This window comes from Sapajus apella, unplaced genomic scaffold (genome assembly GCF_009761245.1).
Source record: "Sapajus apella isolate SASKATOON/1434 unplaced genomic scaffold, GSC_monkey_1.0 scaffold33, whole genome shotgun sequence".
In the NCBI taxonomy this organism is placed as follows: domain Eukaryota; kingdom Metazoa; phylum Chordata; class Mammalia; order Primates; family Cebidae; genus Sapajus; species Sapajus apella.
The window spans coordinates 5794168-5814240 of NW_022436973.1; the positions used below are offsets into that span (position 1 = coordinate 5794168).

General features: G+C 45.8%; 2 pseudogenes across 1 annotated transcript; both read left to right on the top strand.

The window, feature by feature from the left end:
• The first annotated feature begins 918 nt into the window (after window positions 1-918).
• Window positions 919-1496, top strand: LOC116562598 (annotated as a pseudogene).
• Window positions 1497-2243: 747 nt separating this feature from the next.
• On the top strand, window positions 2244-3553 carry LOC116562713 (annotated as a pseudogene). Its single transcript, XR_004274074.1, has one exon. The product of XR_004274074.1 is annotated as an L-lactate dehydrogenase B chain pseudogene (transcript).
• Window positions 3554-20073: the final 16520 nt, after the last annotated feature.

A 20073-nucleotide genomic window follows, 5' to 3' on the forward strand; every position in this document is an offset into this window, starting at 1 on the left:
AGGGGTGGGGGTGAAGGAAGACTTCCTAAGCAGGTGCTGCCTTAGCTCTGCTCTGAAGATGGCAGGTACCAAGGTGAAAGGAGGAAAAGTGACAGAAAATGGGCAGAGAGAACATTCCAAGCAAAGGGAACAGCATGTACAAGGGCCTGGGGGAGAGATTCTTGAATGACGAGACTTTGCCCGAATTGTCTCCTGCCATTTCCCCAGTGCCTAGAACACTGTCAGGCACACAGTGGCTGCTTAATAACTAACCGTTGAGTAAATAGAGCATGGCATGTTGAGGGGGCTGCAGGTGATTCAGGGCAGCTAGATGATAACCTGAAAGGCAAGGAGAGATCATGCAGAGGCTGGGGAGTTCCACAGGGGCCAGCTTAGGAAAGGCCTGGAATAGCAAGTTTATAATTTTGAGCACCAGAGAGCTGTTGACAGGTCTTGATTTAAGACGGGGGTTGGCAGGGAGGGTGCTTCATTGGAATGGTTTTGAAAGACCCTCCAGTTCATCCTGTGGAAAATGACCTGGGAGGGGCCGAGTGCGAAGGCTCATGCCTGTAATCCCAACACTTTGAGAGGCCAAGACAGGACTGCTTGAGCCCAGGAGTTCGAGACCAGCCTGGATAACATGGCAAGACCCTGTTTCTACAAAAAATACAAAACTTGGCCAGGCATGGTAGCTTATGCCTGGCTGAGGTGGGAGGATTACCTGAGCCCAGGAGTTTGAGGTTGTGGTGAGCTGTGATTGTACCACTGCACTCCAGCCTGGGCAACAGAGTGAGTCTCTGTCAAAAATAAAAAAAGAAAAAGAAAAGAGAAAGTAAAAAAAAGAAAGAGAAAGAAAGACAGAAAGAAAGAAAATGGGCTCAATACCCCAAGCAATACCTGCAGCTGAGGATCCTCCCAGGGAGACCACAGCCCATCCACATGGCTGAGTTTGTGAACTGCAAAATCCAGCCTGGGAATGTGGTTATGTTCATCAAGCCCACCTGCCAGTACTGCAGGAAGACCCAAGAGATTCTCAGTCAATTGCCATCAAACAGGGGCTTCTGGAAGTTGTCGAGATCACAGCTATCAACCACACTAATGAGATTCAAGATTATCTGAAACAGTTCATGGGGGCAAGAACAGTGCCTCGAGTCTTTAAAGACTGTATAGGTGGATGCAGTGATCTAGTCACTATGCAACAAAGCGATCTAGTCACTATGCAACAAAGCGGGGAACTGCTGACGCGGCTAAAGCAGATTGAAGCTCCGCAGTACCCCCAGAGCAGGCCCCACGCTGACGTCCCTCCTCAAGAGCTGGATGGCATTGCAAACGATGACATCACTTCCTGGTGGATGAATTTGGTGGCACAAACAGCTGTCTTCTTCTTTTTGCTCAGTATTAAGAAGTGGATCAACTTGCTCTTAACCACAGACCCAAAAAGGTTGACGGACCATCTTGGTTTTCTTCTGGATATGCTCTTTGGCTTTCAGAAGACTGTTTTCAGAAGTTTGGCCTAGGATTTGCTCACTGACCCTCAATTGTTCTTTCTCTTTGGCTCTCGTTTTTCACTCTTCTCCATGTGTCTGCATGCCTCTACCTCTAAGCCAGTGCTTTTCAACTATGTTTATCCAGACTCCTTCTCCACAATGATGAATCCATAGTTGGTTTTCCGCGACTGCCCATTAGTTGAAATCGTTTTGCCACTTGACTTGATGGAGTTTGTGTTATGAAATCAGTGAGTATTCTGAATGTGTTCATTCAAACTACACACCTCTCTCCAGTCAACCCCACCCCATCCCATCCCACCCTGAGAATCACTGCTCTGAACCAGTGTGCTCCACCTTGTCCTCTCACGATCTCACAGGAAATGTTCAACAATTCTGTGGAAGGTCTCAGGGCCCAACTGGAGAAATCATATGAAAAGTTAAGCATCGTTGTTCTTGGTGTCTCATGGATCAGAGGCACAAGTGCAGAGGCTGTGGTCATGTGGAACACTCTGTTATTTAAGATGGCCATCCAGATAATCCCGAACACTGTGCATTTATTTGATTTAGAGCACCAGCAAAAATTAAAGCACAAAATGTAAAACATCTGAGAAGGCTTACAGCCCCACCCCAAAAGCGTATCTGTGAAAGAGCCCCCGACACTTTGAAAACTTAAGAATACCTTATCATGAAGTTTGCCTGTTCTAGAATTGTAAGATTGTTAATTTCCTTCTTCAGCCTCTAGTGAGAACGCTTCATTTCTTTTCTAATAAAAAATACCGGGATCCGGCAAGGGAGGAGACGCAGGCAGCTGACATTGTCTTCTGCGCACCACTGTTTCTGCGGTCTCCAGAGCCTTCTCTCTCCTGCGCAAAATGGCAACTCTTAAGGAAAAACTCATTGCACCAGTTGCAGAAGAAGAGACAACGGTCTCAAACAATAAGATCACTGTAGTGGGTGTCAGACAAGTTGGTATGGCTGTGCTATCAGCATTCTGGGAAAGTCTCTGGCTGATGAACTTGCTCTTGTGGGTGTTTTGGAAGATAAACTTAAAGGAGAAATGATGGATCTGCAGCATGGGAGCTTATTTCTTCAGACACCCAAAATTGTGGCAGATAAAGATTATGCCTTGACCGCCAATTCTAAGATTGTCGTGGTAACTGCAGGAGTCCGTCAGCAAGAGGGAGAGAGTCGTCTCAATCTGGTGCAGAGAAATGTTAATGTCTTCAAATTCATTATTCCTCAGATCGTCAAGTACAGTCCTGATTGCATCATAATTGTGGTTTCCAATCCAGTGGACATTCTTACACATGTTACCTGGAAACTGAGTGGATTACCCAAACACCGTGTGATTGGAAGTGGATGTAATCTGGATTCTGCAAGATTTCAGTACCTTATGGCTGAAAAACTTGGCATTCATCCCAGCAGCTGCCATGGATGGATTTTGGGGGAACATGGCGACTCAAGTGTGGCTGTGTGGAGTGGTGTGAATGTGGCTGGTGTTTCTCTTCAGGAATTGAATCCAGAAATGGGAACTGACAACAATAGTGAAAATTGGAAGGAAGCGCATAAGATGGTGGTTGAAAGTGCCTATGAAGTCATCAAGCTAAAAGGATATACCAACTGGGCCATTGGATTAAGTGTGGCTGATCTTATTGAATCCATGTTGAAAAATCTATCCAGGATTCATCCCGTATCAACAATGGTAAAGGGGATGTATGGCATCGAGAATGAAGTCTTCCTGAGCCTTCCGTGTATCCTCAATGCCTGGGGATTAACCAGCATTATCAACCAGAAGCTCAAGGATGATGAGGTTGCTCAGCTCAAGAAAAGTGCAGATACCCTGTGGGACATCCAGAAGGACCTAAAAGACATGTGACTACTGAGCCCTAGGCTGTAGAAGTTTAAAAACTACAATGTGATTAACTCTGAGCCTTTAGCTTTCATCCATGTACATGAATCGCAGTTTGCTCTGATCTTCTTCAATATGTGAATTTGGGCTCACAGAGTCAAAGCCTATGCTTGGTTTAATGCTTGCAATGTGAGTTCTTGAACAAATAAAATTAACTATTGCAGTGTGAAAAAAAAAATACCTATAGATGAAAAAAAAAAAAAAAAAAGAAAAAGACCTCACAGAGACAAGGCTGGAGGCAGGGTGACCAGTGAGGAGGCTGCTTCCATAATTCAGATAAGAAAAGATGATTTAGAATCTCACCTTCTATCTTAGTCCATTTTCTTTTGCTTATAACAGAATACCTGAAACTGTGTAATTTATTAAGAAAAGGAACTTATTTCTTACAGATATGGAGGCTGAGAAGTCCAAGGTCAAGGGGCCACACCTAGTGAGGGCTTTCTTGTTGACAGTGACTCTTCACAGGGACCCATGTTGGCACAGGATGTCACAGGGAGAGGGGGCTGAGTGTGCTAGCTCAGGTCTCCTTCTTCCTATAAAGCCACCAGTTCCTCTCCCATGGTAACCCATTAATCTATTAACGCATCAATCCATTAATCCACTAATAGATTAATCCATTTACTAAGGCAGAGCCCTGATGACCCAATCACCTCTTAAAGGCCCCATCTCTCAATACTGACATATTGGGAATTAAATTTCAGCATGAGTTTTAAGGGAACAATACTTAAAACATAGCACCTTCTAACCAGCTACCACACTGCCCACCTGCCCACTCAGGATTACAGAGAACCCCAGAATCTTGTCCTGCCCAGAACTGTCCACCATGTTGACTCTAATCAGCACAGAGGAAATCCAGATATCACCTAGGTCTCCTGATATCATACTCCTAAAAATGCAGCCAAAGATGGCACTTATGTCCAGGTGAGCATGTGGTCTTTTTCATACCTATTTATCCAAGGTATAAAGGTATATCAGTCATTGTCCCATCGGAGAAACTGAAGGCACTTTAGATATTTCAAGCAGAGAGGGACTGGATGCGTAAAATTTCTTACAAAATTGTTGGCCAGGAGCAGCAGAAGAGCAAACGGGAAAAGAAGGTGGCACCCAATGATCAAACAGCTGGTACACTCCAGGCTTGGCCCACAGGCCGGCGCTCACTGCTGAGCTGCTGCAGGTGCTGCCACTGCCATTGAGCAGGCCCACTCCCATGGCACTGCTGGAACCACTGACCCTGCTAGAGCCCACACTTGTCTGTGGTCAACTGAAATTGTCTATTGCCGCTGTTGCTGCTATGTTTTATCTCTTGTTAGAACCTCCCATTAGCATAACCGACTGGCCCCAGCTGATGAGATCATCTGAAAAATGTAGTTTGCAGACTTCTAGCCCCCACAATAACCTCAGAGGATGGAAGCCATGAGAGCAATCAGCAAATAATTGGCCCACAAGGTGTCGTCAGTTAACAAATGCAATAATTGAAGAACCCTTTGAAACCACAAAAGAGAAGTGGATGGATTTCTGTCCATATAACACCAACTTGGGTGCCAGAACAAATCTTTGAGATGGACAAGCCTATAGGACCAAGGCTTTCTGAAGTTTAAGGAGCAGCAAAACTCTTTCCCCAGAAGTGGCAGCTACCTATGTCCCAGACAACAGCTCTCATGAAGCCAGGGAGGGGACCTGTGGCACACACTTCCAAATCCTTCAGGGCAGCCGGCTCCTCCTCTCCCCAGTCCTCTTGACAGCCCCTAAAGGCATACACACAACAGTCTGAGAAACCGATGTAAGCCCAGGTCTTAATTTATGAAGGTGACTGAGTAATGACACAGACAGACTAATACCATTGAAATCACTCATTTCTTCCAGTTCCCAACACAAGGGGGCATGCCATGCCATGCCATGCAGGGCCACATGGGAAGCCCCAGGATTAGTCAGCAGGCAGGAGCAGGGGCAGCTATAGCCTTGGGAAAGGCAAGCAGGGTAAATGACTTGGGGAGAATTTGAATAATTCTGGTGGGTGGGAGGCATAAGGGCTTTCTGTTAATTGTCTGGTGCCTGGCCCTGGGTTGATTTAGGACAGTGAAAATGATGCCTTGTTGCAAGAGTTTTTTTTTTTTAGTTACAATCTCACTTTGTTGCCCAGGCTAGAATGAAGTGACACAATCACAGCTCACTGCAGCCTTGACCTCTCAGGCTCAAGCAATCCTCTTGCCTCAGCCTCCCAGGTAGCTGGGACCCCAGTTGTGCGCCACCACGCCTAGCTCATTTTTAAATTATTTGAAGTGACTGGGTCTCCCTAAATTGCATAGGCTGGTCTGAAACTCCTGGGCCCAAGTAGTCCTCCTGTCTCAGCCTCCCAAAGTGCTGGGATTACAGGCATGAGCCACTGCACCTGGCCTGAGATTTACTTTTTAAAGTGATTCAGAGTACAGGCTCGGGATCTCAGGGGAAATGTTGGCCTTGTGATTAATGGATGCCAAAGAGACAAGTAAAGAATCTAAGAAAACACAGACAGAAAACCACGTTGACATGACTAACCTTGTCTTATTCCCACACATACACCCCTTTTACAAATGGGAAAGGGGAAAGAATCTCCCCAAAGTTTTACACTGAGTTTTAGTTGAGATGAGGACTCAGGCCACCTCTTGTCTTCCAGCCCGAGTCTGTTTCCCTGGCTCCTTTACACTGGCAAGTGTTGGGGAGTATCTGCAGGGCCAGATAAGTCTTTCCCTGTACTGTTTCTGCTCTATCCTCCCCAGTTAGCTGTCTGCAATGAACCTCTAGTCCCTGCCAGCTTCCTTACCCTGCCCCCACATGAGCCAAATCATCTAAACACCACCTCTTCAGTTGAGGGTTCAGAAACCATTCTGGGCAGGGTGCAGTGGCTCATGCCTCTAATCCCAGCACTTTGAAATGCTGAGGTGGGCGGATCACCTGAAGTCAGGAGTTCAAGACCAGTCTGGCCAACATGGTGAAACCCCGTCTCTACTAAAAATACAAAAATTAGCCCGGCATGGTGTCAGGCTCCTGTAACTCCAGCTACTTGGGAGGCCAAGGCAGAAGAGTTGCTTGAACCTGGGAGGCAGAGGTTATAGTGAGCCGAGATCGCAGCACTCCAGCCTGGGGAACAAGAGCGAGAAGGGAAGGGGAAGGGGAAGAGGAAGGAGAAGGGGAAGGGGAAGGAGAAGGGGAAGGGTGGAAAGAAAAAGAAAAAAGAAAGAAAGAAAGAGAGAGAAAGAAAGAAAGAAAGAAGAAAGAGAAAAGAAAAGAAGAAGGAGGAGGAAGGAAGGAAGGAAGGAAGGAAGGAAGGAAGGAAGGAAGGAAAAGAATTCTGGAACTGCTGTTTGCCTAAGAACAGCTGCACGTGGTAGAAAAAGCACAGGCAAAATGAATGTACTAGAACAACATGTACCAATGTGTCTTCATCTCCGGATTACGTAAGTCCAAGCAAGCAAGTTGCAGAATGACAGGTCCATCTGCGACCCTTGTTCATCAGGCATTTTCTCCCTCCTGTCTTAAAGAAGAGGTTCCCCCTGCCCCCATCGCTCACACACTGCCCATTCCCAGTGTGTTCTGTCCCTCGGGTCTCAGCCGTAAGGTCCCTTCCCTAGAGAGGCCTTCCCTGACCACCGCATCTGAGTTGCCTCCCTGCAGATAATGTCTCCCTACAGCATCTGTTTGCTATAGCACATGTTAGCTCGTTTATCTCCACACTGTCTGTTAGCTTGCAGAGGGCGGAACCCTTCTGTCTTATTTTAACTTTATTTCTAGTGCTTGAAACACATAAGGCACTCAATAAGTGAGTGCTGAGTGAATGAATGAGTGAATGAATGAGAGTAAGCTCAAAGAGGAGGAATTACTCGCCCCAAGGCTCCCCCCGGCCCCCACCCGTGGGCTCTTTCCCGGGCCCCTCCCTCCCCAGGAGTTCAGGCACCAAGATGGGTTCAACCTGCCTTGTAGGGCTCCCTGGCCCTTTCTTTCCCCCTGTCTAAAGTCTCCCATCACCCTGAAATGAGAGGGCCCAGGAGACCTCCCCACGACACCTGCCGCTGGAAAGTGTCCTCCCCAAGGAAAAAGTAAGGGGGTCCTCCTCGCTCCACCTAGTCCCCACACCGGGCCCTGCAGGGGGAGGGAGCGCGCGCAGCCCCGGCCCACCGCCTCCGCGAGCAGCCACTGCAATCTGCAGCCTGACCTCAATTAGCCCTGTGCCTACGCGCGCCAATTACCGCGTCAATCACTGAGCCGGCTGCTGCGGAGGGGAGGAGGGGGAAGGAGGAGGGGAGAGGGGCTGGCTGAGAGCAGCACTGCCCGCCCTGGACTGGCTGAAACCGGTCTAGACCGGAGGAAGCCACCGCTGAGACCCCTTTCTCTCCTCTAGCCCACCTCACAGCTCAGGGGATCCCTCTCGTCCGTCTCATCGCTACTCCAGACTCACCCACCCACCTCCCCATGCTCCATTCTGCTCTGCTCAACTGTGTGTGCCTCAGTTTCCCCATCCACTAGATTGTAAACTCCAGGAGAAAGAGTTGGTATCTTTTCTCTTGTACACCCTAAACACTTAATAGTAAAAGTGAGATAAATAAAATCGCAAACCTATTATATGGAAATCAAAGTAATACCCCAGAAGACAGTTATCTCCAGTGGCTGAAACACACGAGGCTAAAGTAAGATGTCCAGAGAATTACGAAGGATTGGCCCTCCATGAGTACACCATACATGCTGCTATCACCTCTCTCCATTTATTCAAACATCTGATGACACTGATGCAGGACAGGCAAGCCTCAAAATTGGGGCTTAGCCTAGGAGGATTCTTGGCTTGGCCTGGGAAAGAATTCAAGGGCGAGCTGGTGGTGTCAGTAACTTTTATTGAAGCGGCAGTGTACACAGCAGCAGAGGCAGTACTGATCCTTGCAGAGCAGGGTTACACCCTAGGCAGCATGCCCAGAGTATCAGCTTAGAGGCAGTTCTACACTCCTATTTAGACCCATTTTTAATTATATGCAAATTAAGAAGCAGTCGATGCAAAAATGTCTAGGATGAGGATAACTAGCTGGTTTGTCCAGTGATTGGCTTAAAAAGGGTCTGTAACTTCCAGCTCTAGCCATGGCAATGGTAAACTGACATGGCGCACTGGTGAGCGTGTCTTACAGGGAGATGCTTCGTCTGGGGAGAGGCTTCCGTCCCAGACCTGTTTTAGCTAGTCCCCGATTTGATCCAGTGTCAAAGCCTGGCCTCTGGAGTCTGGTGCTGCCTCCTACCTCAACACCATCTCTGTGCCAGGCTCTGGGCTGGATGTCATGCCAGGGACCCAGCCAGGAGGCTGGCCTGGTGCACACAGGAGGTCATGGTCTGCTAGTTTTGACTAGATTGTTGAGGTTTGTCTTCTCCACATCCTCATTTTTCAAGCCCAGAAGCTTTTTTGACCTTGTAAAATATGAGGTGGAGGCAGGAAGACGGGACCGAAGATTGAGACACTTGGGTAGGCACACACTAAGAAGACAAAAGTCCCAGCCCCTATCCTTAGGAACGTCCTGCCCCTAGAGCGGACAGTCGCCTTTTTTTTTTTTTAGATAGGGTCTTACTTTGTCACCCAGACTGGAGTACAGTGGTGTGATCATAGCTCACTGCAACCTCCACTTCCCTGGCTCTAGCAATCTCTGGCCTCAGCCCCAGGAGTAGCTGGGTCCACTGGTGCATGTCATTATGGCCAATTAATTTTTATTTATTTATTTACTTTTTGTAGAGATGGGTCACAGGGTGAGGAGTGTCTTTCTAATTGCTCAAGCTGGTTGAGAATCCCTGGGCTCAAGCCATCCACCTAACTTGGCCTTCCAAAGTGCTGGAATTACAGGTGTGAGCCCCCATAACTGGCTGGACATCTTGCTCACTGTGCAGGACAAGGCCACCCTAGTTAGGTCTTCCCAACACTCTTTCTGTCTTCCTTCTCTGGTGCCTTTGGAACACCTCCCCTCACCAACTCCCTGCCTGTGGTGCAGCTTAACCATGACGCTGCCCCACCATGACTCCAGCTGACCAATTAGAGTCCCCCATCAGCCAGAGTGATTGGCACAAGGATGGCCATGTGACCCCAGCAAAGCCAATCAGAGTTTGTCCTGGGATTGCTATAGAGAAAGATGCTCTTAGTCAGGGCTGCTGAGGTGGGAAATGAATCACAGGTTGCTGGTGGCCACTTTACTGGCCATAGACAGAGCCTGTTTGCATAAATGAAGCCAAGCCTGGGAAAGATGGTGAAAAAGACGGAGACATTGTTTGAGCCCCTGGTTCTCTCAGTTTCTTGACACAACAAATTGAATCTTGCTCAAGTCAGTGGAAGTTGGGTTTGTGTCTGTTGCAACCAAGAGTCTTTTGTCTGTTCGTTTTGAGACAGGGTCTCCCTCTGTCACCCAGACTAGAGTGCAGTGGTGCGATCTCTGCTCACCGCAACCTCCGCCTCCCAGGTTCAAGTGATTCTCCCATCTCAGCCTCCCAAATAGCTGGGACTACAAACACGCAGCACCACGCCCAACTAATTTTTCTATTTGTTTTGTAGAGATGGGGTTTTGTCATGTGGCAGACTAAAGCAGTCTGCCCACCTCGGCCTTCCAAAGTGCTGGGATTACAGGCATGAGCCACCACGCCCAGCCCGAGTCTTTTACTTTCCAGAATTTCTACATTGGGCACATCAAATTACCATTATCCAACAGAGAGAGATGCTCTTAGAAGAGCTCAGGTACAAAGGTGATGTCCACCATTTTCTCTTCATTTGTGCTTTTATATCATTTCTACAGTATTATTTTTGTGATATCAAACAAATAGCAATTATTTTAAAACAGATACTTCGCCAATGATTTTGGGACATAATAATGAGTAGAAGCCAGACCCAGAAGTTGGTGCTGTATGTTTCTGTTCGAATGAGGTTCATGACCAGGCAAACTGTGTCTATAGGACCAGAGGTCAGAGGGCGGTTACCCCTGGGGAGATGTGGAATGGGAATGGCGCAGGGCAGCCTTTAAGGTTGATGGAAACATTATCTTTATCTAGGTAGAGGTTACACAGGTGGATGCATGTAGAAAACGTCATTGGCCAGGCGCAGTGGCCCACGCCTATAATCCGAGCAATTTGGGAGGCCGAGCTGGGCGGATCACTTGAAGTAAGGAGTTCAAGATCAGCCTCTATCAAAACCCCATCTCTATCAAAAAAAAAAAAAGTACAAAAAAACTAGCTGGGCATGGTGGCGCACACTGGTAATCCCAACTACTCGGAAGGCTGGGGCAGGAGAATCACGTGAACATGGGAGGCAGAGGTTGCAATGAGCTGAGATCACACCACTGCACTCCAGCTTGGGTGACAGAGCGAGACCCCATCTTAGGAAAAAAAAAAGGGAAAAAAAGTCGTTGAGTTGTATTTAAAGATTTGTATATTTTACTGAGTATGTACTATGCCTCAATAAAAATTTTGGAATAGAATAACATGTATTCCTATCTCTGGGTGCCTTATAGCTTACAAAGCCCCCTCACTTAGCCCGCTATCCCACTCAAATTTCACATGAAGAATAAGACATTTTTTCTTTATTAGGATTCTGGTATACAATAACAGTAAAACAACTTAACGTCACTGATGTGAGCATGATGGTATATGCCTGTAATTCCAGCTGCTCCAGAGGCTGAGGCAGGAGGACTGCTTGAGCCCAGGAGCTCAAGACCAGCCTGAGCAACACAGCAAGAGACCTGTCTGAAAATAAATAAATACATAATTTAAAAAAAAATAAGTAAATAAAGCAACTTAAGACTAGGTGCAGTGGCTCACACCTGTAATCCCAGCACTTTGGGTGGGCAAGGCCAGCAGATCACCTGAGGTCAGGAGTTTCAGACCAGCCTGGCCAACCTGGTGAAACCCCGTCTCTACTAAAAATACAAAACTTAGCTGGGTGTGATAGTGGGTGCCTGTAATCCCAGCTAATTGGGAGGCTGAGGCAGGAGAATCACTTGAACCAGGGAGGTGGAGTTTACAGTGAGACGAGATAGTGCCACTGTACTCTAGCCTGGGCAACAGAGCAAGACTCCATCTCAAAAGAAAGAACTTAAGTAAAAAATTAAAATAATTATAGACGAGATCACTGGGGCCCAACCTACGGGAAGCCTTTCTCCCCTTCGGGGATTCTCGCCGCCCCCGCGATACTATGACTGTGGCAGAGTAGGTGTGAGTCGGTCTGGCAAACCTGACAACACTGCATCGTCGTCAGACAGCCTGGCATTTGGAACAGAAAAGCCCGCTTTCCCAGCAAAAGTGATTTCTAGTATTAATGGGCGGAACCTTCTCCTGGGTTGATCCCCCTTTTCACAGGACTAATTATAGATTTATTAATATTTATGGGCCGCTAGTCACAGCCGATAGCTCTTGTTTGAGGACATTAAGGCTTATCTCACTACCTCCAGGAAGGGGCACTTGAAGCCAGCTCTAATTGGGTGACCTGCAATCAAGATAGAAGGGAAAAAATGACAATAGCTCGCCTGTTGCCATATATTAAAACACGGTCCGCCCAGCTCAATGATTAACTTTAGAATTAATAATCTTGCTAGTCCAGGTTTGCCCTAATAGCAGGAAATCGTATTAAATACTTTGCTAAGAGCAATCAGCTTTTTGATAAGGCTAACGGCCCTGCCCCAGGCTGTTTCTCACCCCCGAGCTCTCTGTTTTCCTTCCCTAGCAAAAGGCCAGTTTGTCCATATCCTTTGCCATCTAAAGTCAGCGTCACTGGGTTCTGTCTCCTAATGGGGCCCCTTCTGCCTCTCTCATCCCCATTCCATCCATCTTAGGTGCTGCGACATGATTAATGTTTGGAAGATGCAGCTGTGGCCCCTACTCCACAATCTTCCGTGGCTCCCCATTGTCTACTGTATGAACGGACATCTAGCCCTTCGAAATCCAGTCCCGACTGCTCCATACTTTGTTCTCTGCAAGGACCCAAACTTTTAGCCACGCTGGACAGTTCCTTTCTGTTTCCAGAACACACCTGCAGTATCAGAAATAACTCAGGCTCGGGAATTGGAGCAGCCAGAGTCGGATCCCAGGGCTGGTTGTTTAACTGCGTGCAAAATGCCCAACTGCTTGGAGTCTGTTTCCTCATCTCCAAGATGGAGATGATCATGTTGTCTACCTCATGGCTCGTTGTAAGGATTGTAGGTGATCAAGTGGGCAGAATGTCCCAGCCAGGGTCCGGTATACCCTGGTGCACAGTTAACACTTGTACCCACCCTCCCCTAATTCTGCAATTTTACATTCCTCTTCCTGGAGTGCCGAAGGGTGCAGGGCTTCAGAGCTCAGGTATCTGAAAATCCCAATTCAGGCTTGGGTGATCTTGCGCAGGTATCTTAATCTCTTTAAGTCTTACTTTCTTTTTCCATGAAATGGGTGTAACAGTCCCTATTACCTATTGCTATTACAAGCTTTAAATAAGACCATACAGGCAAAACACCTACAGTGCCTGGCATACAGTACATTCTCAGTAAATATTAGTTACACTGTTGTTACATCCCAGCTATCAAAGCAGCAGTCAAAAACCTTTTCTTCCAGGAAGCCCTCCTGCACCTCACCCTTTTCTGCCTCTGTCTTGTGACTTTCCATGAGGCGTTTGGGTGCTTCCATCCTTCCCCTCCACCACCCACAACTGGGCTTAGAGTACCCAGCGATCAACCTGCACCTCTGTCTCGATGTTTTGGGTGCCTGGCATGAAGCTCGGCACAGAGCAGGTGTTCAAATGTTGTCTCAATGACAGTAACTGCTGCTGATTGCTGAATGCTCACTCCGTGCCAGACACTGTGGTGGACACTTTCAAGCAATTAACTCGTATAGCAATGGATTTTTAACATTCATAGCAATTAACAAGCAATTAATTCATTCCCTATAGCAATTAATAGCAATCCATTCTTACAAACAACCCCATAAGGTGGGTTCTATTAATGTCTCCAGTTTATGAGGCAGGAAACTGAGGGGTGGAGAGGTGAAATGACTTGATCAAAGTCACACAGAACCTAAAGGATTCAAGGATCCCAGCAGCTTGGTCACATCACCCCCAGCAATAAGGAAGTGGAGCTGGCACTGTTTCCCTAAGCTTGCCTTGGGTAGCCCCAGTGGGCACAGCTGTCTTTCACCAAGACGGAGATCAGTGCCTGCTGGGTGCCCATCTCTGAGCTAGATCCTCCCCGACATTATCTCCTTAAATTGAGCACTGTTACCCTCATGTTGTGCTGATGGTAACCAAGGCTCAGATAGGTGAAGTGACTTGCCCAAGGTCACACAGCAAATAAATGGAGGAGTGGGGATTTGAACCTAGGTCCAGGGAACTCCAGTTTCCTTCAAGACTGGTGAGTTAAATAAGAAGGCTGAAGCTTGAGCACCAGTTCTTGCTGGACTGCAGGCTCGTCCTGACCTCTGTGCCCCTTTCCTAGAACCTTGATCCTCTGCCCCATGAGCCTCTCCTCTTAGAATGAAGGAGAGTTCTGGGCCCTTCTCTGTGTCTTCCAGGTCTCTCTCCTCATCGCTAGCTGGGGTCTTGTTTTAAGAACAACAGAATTATCTTCCTGGGATCCAGACCCTGCCCTGCCTAACTCTGACCCTTGTCCCCTTGGGTTGAGTCACCTGACTCCACCTGGCCTCCCTCCTTGAGCCTCAAACATTGTGATTGGGAGCCAGAGGCAGGCATCCACCTGAATTCTCTTTCCTGGCAACCAATATGTGCAATGGAAGAGAAATGTGCAAAGGGCTGTGTAGGTTTGGGGAGGAAGGCTCTGCCTGGGCATAGCATGATAGGGTGTCTGAAAAAGGGAATTGGAAGCTGGCCCTGGAAAGGGGAAATTCACCAGACAGAGGTGGGAAACCAGAGCCTTTGAGGCAGAGGGGCCAAGAGACACAGGAGACACAGGGAGGCGTGGTATCATGTGCTGTCTTAGGAAAACAGCTGGAGTGGAATTGTGGGGGTGGCATCAGCCAGAGTCAAGGCCAGCGAGGCTAATCCACTGGGGGTGGCGTGGGGAGGAGGTATGTGATTCCAGATGTATAGAAACTGGGGCTCTCCCTTCCATGTAGAGGGATCAAGGAGCAGTGCAGCGAAGAGACTCCCAGACCCCAAGCACGACTGCCCCTGTCGCCTTCCCACTCACAGCAGCCATCACTGGAACACTGTTAAGGTGTGCTGACAGGTGCCGCCACAGGCACTGCTATTGCCAGGGAGGCCTGACAGCCACTCCAGATGTCTCCCATCAGAGAGAACACACATCAGAGACCGGACTTGATGAGGCTGTCTCCAGACAGGCGTCTGCAGAGAAAGAGGGCATGCAACAGGCCACTATTACAATGCATTCCTCACCCATCTTCCCAGCGGCACCACCCAACAAGAAGCTCTTAAGCACCAGAGAGCCTCTGAGGGTCTTTCTCGGGTTCCCTTCACCTTTCTGGCTCATGCCGGTGCACAAACACGCCCTTAAGCAGGTCTGAGAGCCCACCTATGTGCAATATGACAAATACATACATGGACATGGACACTGGCACACACAAGCATTCAATAGATTCATCTGAGTTGGAGAATAAGCACGCACAAAGGCTGTGTGTGGTGGCACACCCCTGTAATCCCAGCACTTAGTGAGGCCAAGGCGGGAGGATCACTTGGGCTCAGAAGTTCTAGACCAGCCTGGGCAACATAATGAGATCCCCATCTCTATAAAAAGCCAAAAAATTTTAGCTACATGGGGTGGCAGGTACTGTAGTCCCAGCTACTTGGGAGGCTGAGGCAGGAGGATCATTTGAGCCTGGGAGTTTGAGCCTGCAGTGAGCTGTATTCATAGCATAGCACTCCAGCCTGAGTGACAGAGCAAGACCCTGTCTCAAAAAAAAAAAAACAAAAATGCACGCACAAACATGCACACATGTACATACACATTCATGCCAATTCCCAAACAGGAATGCTTCCATAGACGCTTTCATACATGTGTATACACCTGTATTCATACTTTGATTCCTATACACTCATGAATACGGTTGTGTGCACCACATTCACAGCCACGCACACAGTGTTTAAATCTGGGTTCTCTGAAAAGAAAAGTCTAAGGCTGGGATTTGGGTGCAAGTAGTTTACGTGGAATCCCAGGAATCTCAGCCAGGATGAGGAGACAAATGTGCATTCTGGGTGAGTCACCACCTGGGGTCGCTGGGGCTCAGTCCTGCTAGACATCCTCTGAGAGGCCATGTGAGACATACTTCAGAATTGTCTCTGAAGGGCAAGGAGGTTGTTGGTACTCTTCTAAAACTCCCGGTTGATTTTTGTTGTTGTTGTTGTTTTGAGATGGAGTCTTGCTCTGTCGCCCAGGCCAGAGTGCAGTGGCATGATCTTGGCTCATTGGAGCTCTGCCTCCTGGGTTCAAGCAATTCTCCTGCTTGAATTCAGCCTCCCAAGTAGCTGGGACTATAGGCACATGCCATCACACCTGGCTAATTTTTTTTTTTTAACTTTTTTAGCAGAGACAGGTTTTCACCATGTTGGCCAGGTTGGCCTCGAACTCCTGACCTCAAGTGATCCTCCTCCCTCAGCGTCCCAAAGTGCTGGGATTACAGGCATGAGCTCCCATGCCCGACTTTCTCTACAACTCCTGTTCCTTGTTGGCTGAGGGTTGCTCTGGGCACTGATTCTGCATTTCTGGGCTACGCACACCCAGGAGGCACCCTTAGATAGAGACGCAGAAAGCCATTACTGTGTGCAGGAGTGGTCCGAAAGGGACCTATGAGGTCCACTGAAAACATCCACCACATCCAGGATATATCCTGATATATGCGCTCTGAAAAACACATGACTGATGTTTGTATTGATACCAAGAGGCACATTTTAAACATGTTAACATCCCTGAAATTGAGATATGCCTTACAATTAAAATTAAGTAATTTTTTACTTCTTTTCAGTACATAAAATACTGTTTTCATTAATAGAGTCTCAGACTTAATGAAATATTTATTATAGATCAGGCACGGTGGTTCACACCTGTAATCCCAGCACTTTGGGAGGCCAAGCTGGACAGATCATTTAAGGTCAGGAGTCTGAGACCAGCCTGGCCAACACAGTAAAACCCCATCTCTACTAAAAATACAAAATTAGCCGGGTGTTGTGGTGCATGTCTGTAATCCCAGCTACTCTGGAGGCTGAGGTGGGAGAATCGCTTGAACCCAGGAGAAGGAGGTTGCTGTGAGCTGAGATCGCACTGCTGCACTCTAGCCTGGGCAAGAGAGAGCGAGGCTCTGTCTCAAAAAAAAAAGAAAAGAAATATTTCTTATAGACATATATATGCTGCCACATGCCTAGAGTATTGCTGGAAAGATACACAAAACTAAGAAAATGGCATGGGAAGACATTGACTTTTATGACAGTTTTATTGAGATATAATTCACATGCCATAAAATTTATTCTTTTAAAGTGTGCACTCGGTATCTTTAGCATACTCACAAAGTTGTACAATCACTATTTAATTCCAGAACATTTCCATCTCCTGAAAAAGTAACCCCATACCCATTAGCAGTTAGATCTCATTTCTCCCTGCTCCCAGACCTAGGCAGCCCCACCAAGCTACTTCTCCATGGAGTTCCTTGTTTTGGATCTCTCATAGAAATGGAATCACACAATGTGTGGCCTTTTGTGTCTTCTTTCACTTAGCATAATGTTTTCAAGCATCATCTATGTTGTAGCTTCTTCCTTTTCACGGCTTAATAATACCCTGTTGTATGGATGTACCACATTTTGTTTACACATTCATCAGCTAATGGATATTTGGGTTGCTCACACCTTTTGGCTATTATATGTAATGTTGCTATGAACATCCATGAACAAGTTTTTGTGTGGAAATAAGTTCATTTCACTTGGATGTATTACCTAAGAGTAAAATTACTGGGTCATATAGTAACTCTATGTCCAACATTTTGAGACACTGACAAACTGTTTCCAAGCAATCTGATCCATTTTACATTCCCATCAGTAATGTACGAGGGTTCTGATTTCTCTAAATCCTTGCCAAGTAACACCAGTTGTTGTCCTTTTTTTCATTATTATGCCCATCCTACTAGGTATAAAGTGGTACAATCATTTATTTCCTCTTTAATTTTTATGATGTAAATGTCTCTGCTTACTTTGGATTTAGTTTGCCCCTCTTTTTCTAATTTCTTTAGGGAACACGTGTAGGTGACTGATTTGAGATCTTTCTTTGTTTTAATATAGGTGGTTGCAGCTGTAAACTTTCCCCCAAGCACTTCCTAAGCAGCATCTCATACGTTGTGGTATGTTGTGTTTTCATTTTCATTCATCTCAAAATATTTTCTAATTTTACTTATTATTTCTTTCTGATGAATTGGCTAGTTAGTAGTGTACTGTTTATATTTCCACATTTTTTGGAAGGTTCTTTCCCAAAGTTCCTTCATTATGTTTTTTGTTTGTTTGTTTTCTGTTTGTTTTGTTTTTGATGAGACAGAGTCTCGCTCTGTCACCCAGGCTGGAATGCAGTGGAATGATCTTGGCTCACTGCAATGTCTGCCTCCTGGATTCAAGCAATTCTCCTGCCTTAGTCTCCTGCATAGCTGGGATCACAGGTGCATGCCACCATGCGTGGCTAGTTTTTGTATTTTTAGCAGAGACAGGGTTTCACCATGTTGGTCAGGCTGGTCTCAAAGTCCTGACTTTGTGATCCACCCACCTCACCCTCCTAAAGTGTTGGGATTGCAGGTGTGAGCCATTCATTATGTTTTTATAATTAATTTCATTTTATGTGATCAGAAAACATATTTTGTATGATTTCCATCATTTTGAATGTATAAGACTAGTTCTGTGACCTATCATATTATCTATTCCAGAGAATGCGCTATGTGTGCTTGAGAAAAATGCTGTTGTTGAAAGGAATATTCCATAAATGTCTGTTAGGCCAAGTTTGTTTTTAATATGATTCTTGTCTTTAATTTCCTTGTTGATCTTCCGTATAGGTATTGTATCCATTATTAAAAGTAAAATATTGAAGTTTCCATCTATTATTGTTAAATTGTATAGTTCTGCCTTCAATTCTGTCCGTTTTTGCTTCATATATTTTGGGCTTTATTGTTAGATGTATACGTGTTTATAGTTGTTATGTATACCTGATGGATTGACCCTTTTATCCTTATAAAATGTCCTTTTTTGTCTCTAGTAATAATCTTTGTCTGAAAAACTATTTTGTCTAATGTTAGTATAGTCTCTCCAGAGCTCTTTTGGTTATGGGTTGCGTGTTATGTATTTTTCCTTGTTTTCTTAACTGATAAAGTAGAATTCATGTCTGCCATTTTGCTTTGCCATGTGTATGTCTTATGTCTTTTTGTGGCTCTATTCCTCCAATACTACCTTCAATACTACCTTCTTTTGCATTAAATAGATAACTTCTAGTATACCTTTTTTTTTTTTTTTTTTTTTGAGACAAGTCTCACTCTGTTGCCCAGGCTAGAGTACAATGGCGTGACCTCCACCTCCCAGGTTCAAGCAATTCTCCTGCCTCACCTCCTAAGTAGCTGAGATTACAGGCGCCTGCCAGCATGCCCAGCTAATTTTTGTATTTTTCGTAAAGACAGGGTTTCACCATGTTGGCCAGGCTGGTCTTGAACTCCTGGCCTCAGGTGATCCACCCACGTTGGCCTCCCAAAGTGCTGGGATTACAGGTGTGAGTCACCACACCTGGCTACTAGTATACTATTTTGATATCCTTTTTTGTTTCTTTTATTTTTTGAGTTATTTTCTTAGTGGCTTCCCTGGAGATTACAATCAATATATTAAAATAAACTGGTTTGGTTCAATGCCAATATAATTTCCATATACAGAAACATTGCTCCAATATACTTTCATTTCCTCCCTCTTCTTTTATACTATTGTTGTCATACAAATTACATCTCTATACATTACTTTATAAACCCATCAACATAGCTTTGTAATTATTGCTTTATGCAGCTATCTTTTAAATAATATAGAAGAAAAAAGTTATAAACAAAATCACATTTGTGTAGCCATATATTTGCCTATGTAGCTATCTTTCTTCTTTATTTCTATACTTTACTTTTACGACCTTTGTTTCTTCATGCAGATTCCAGTTACTGTCTTTTCATTTCCACCTAAAGGACTCCCTTTAGTATTTCTTGTAAGGCAAGTCTTCTAGTAATAGATTCTCCAATATTTTAAATCTAGGAATATCTTAATTCCTCATTCCTTTTCAAAGAATAATTTGCTGGATAAAGAATTCTTAGTTAGTAGTCTTTTTCTTTCAGCACTTTGAAAATTCATCCCACTGCTTTCTAGTCTTCATGGTTTCTCATATAAAGTCAACCATTAATCTTCTTGAGGATTGCTTGCACCTGGTGAATCACTTTTATCTTGAGGCTTTCAAGATTCTCTCTACATTGGCCTTTCAACAGTTTGACAATGAAGTGTCTAGGTACAGACCCCTTTAAGTTTATCCTTCTTGGAGTTTGTTGCACTTCTTGGATGTGCAGATTCATGTTTTTGACTACATTTGTGGAGTTTTGGGTCATTTTTTCTTCAAACATTCTTTTTCCTCTTCTCTCTCTCCTGTCTTTCTGACACTCCCATTTTGCACATGTTGGTACACTTGGCGGTATCCTACAGGTCTCTGAGGCTCTAGAGTTCACTTTTTTCATTCT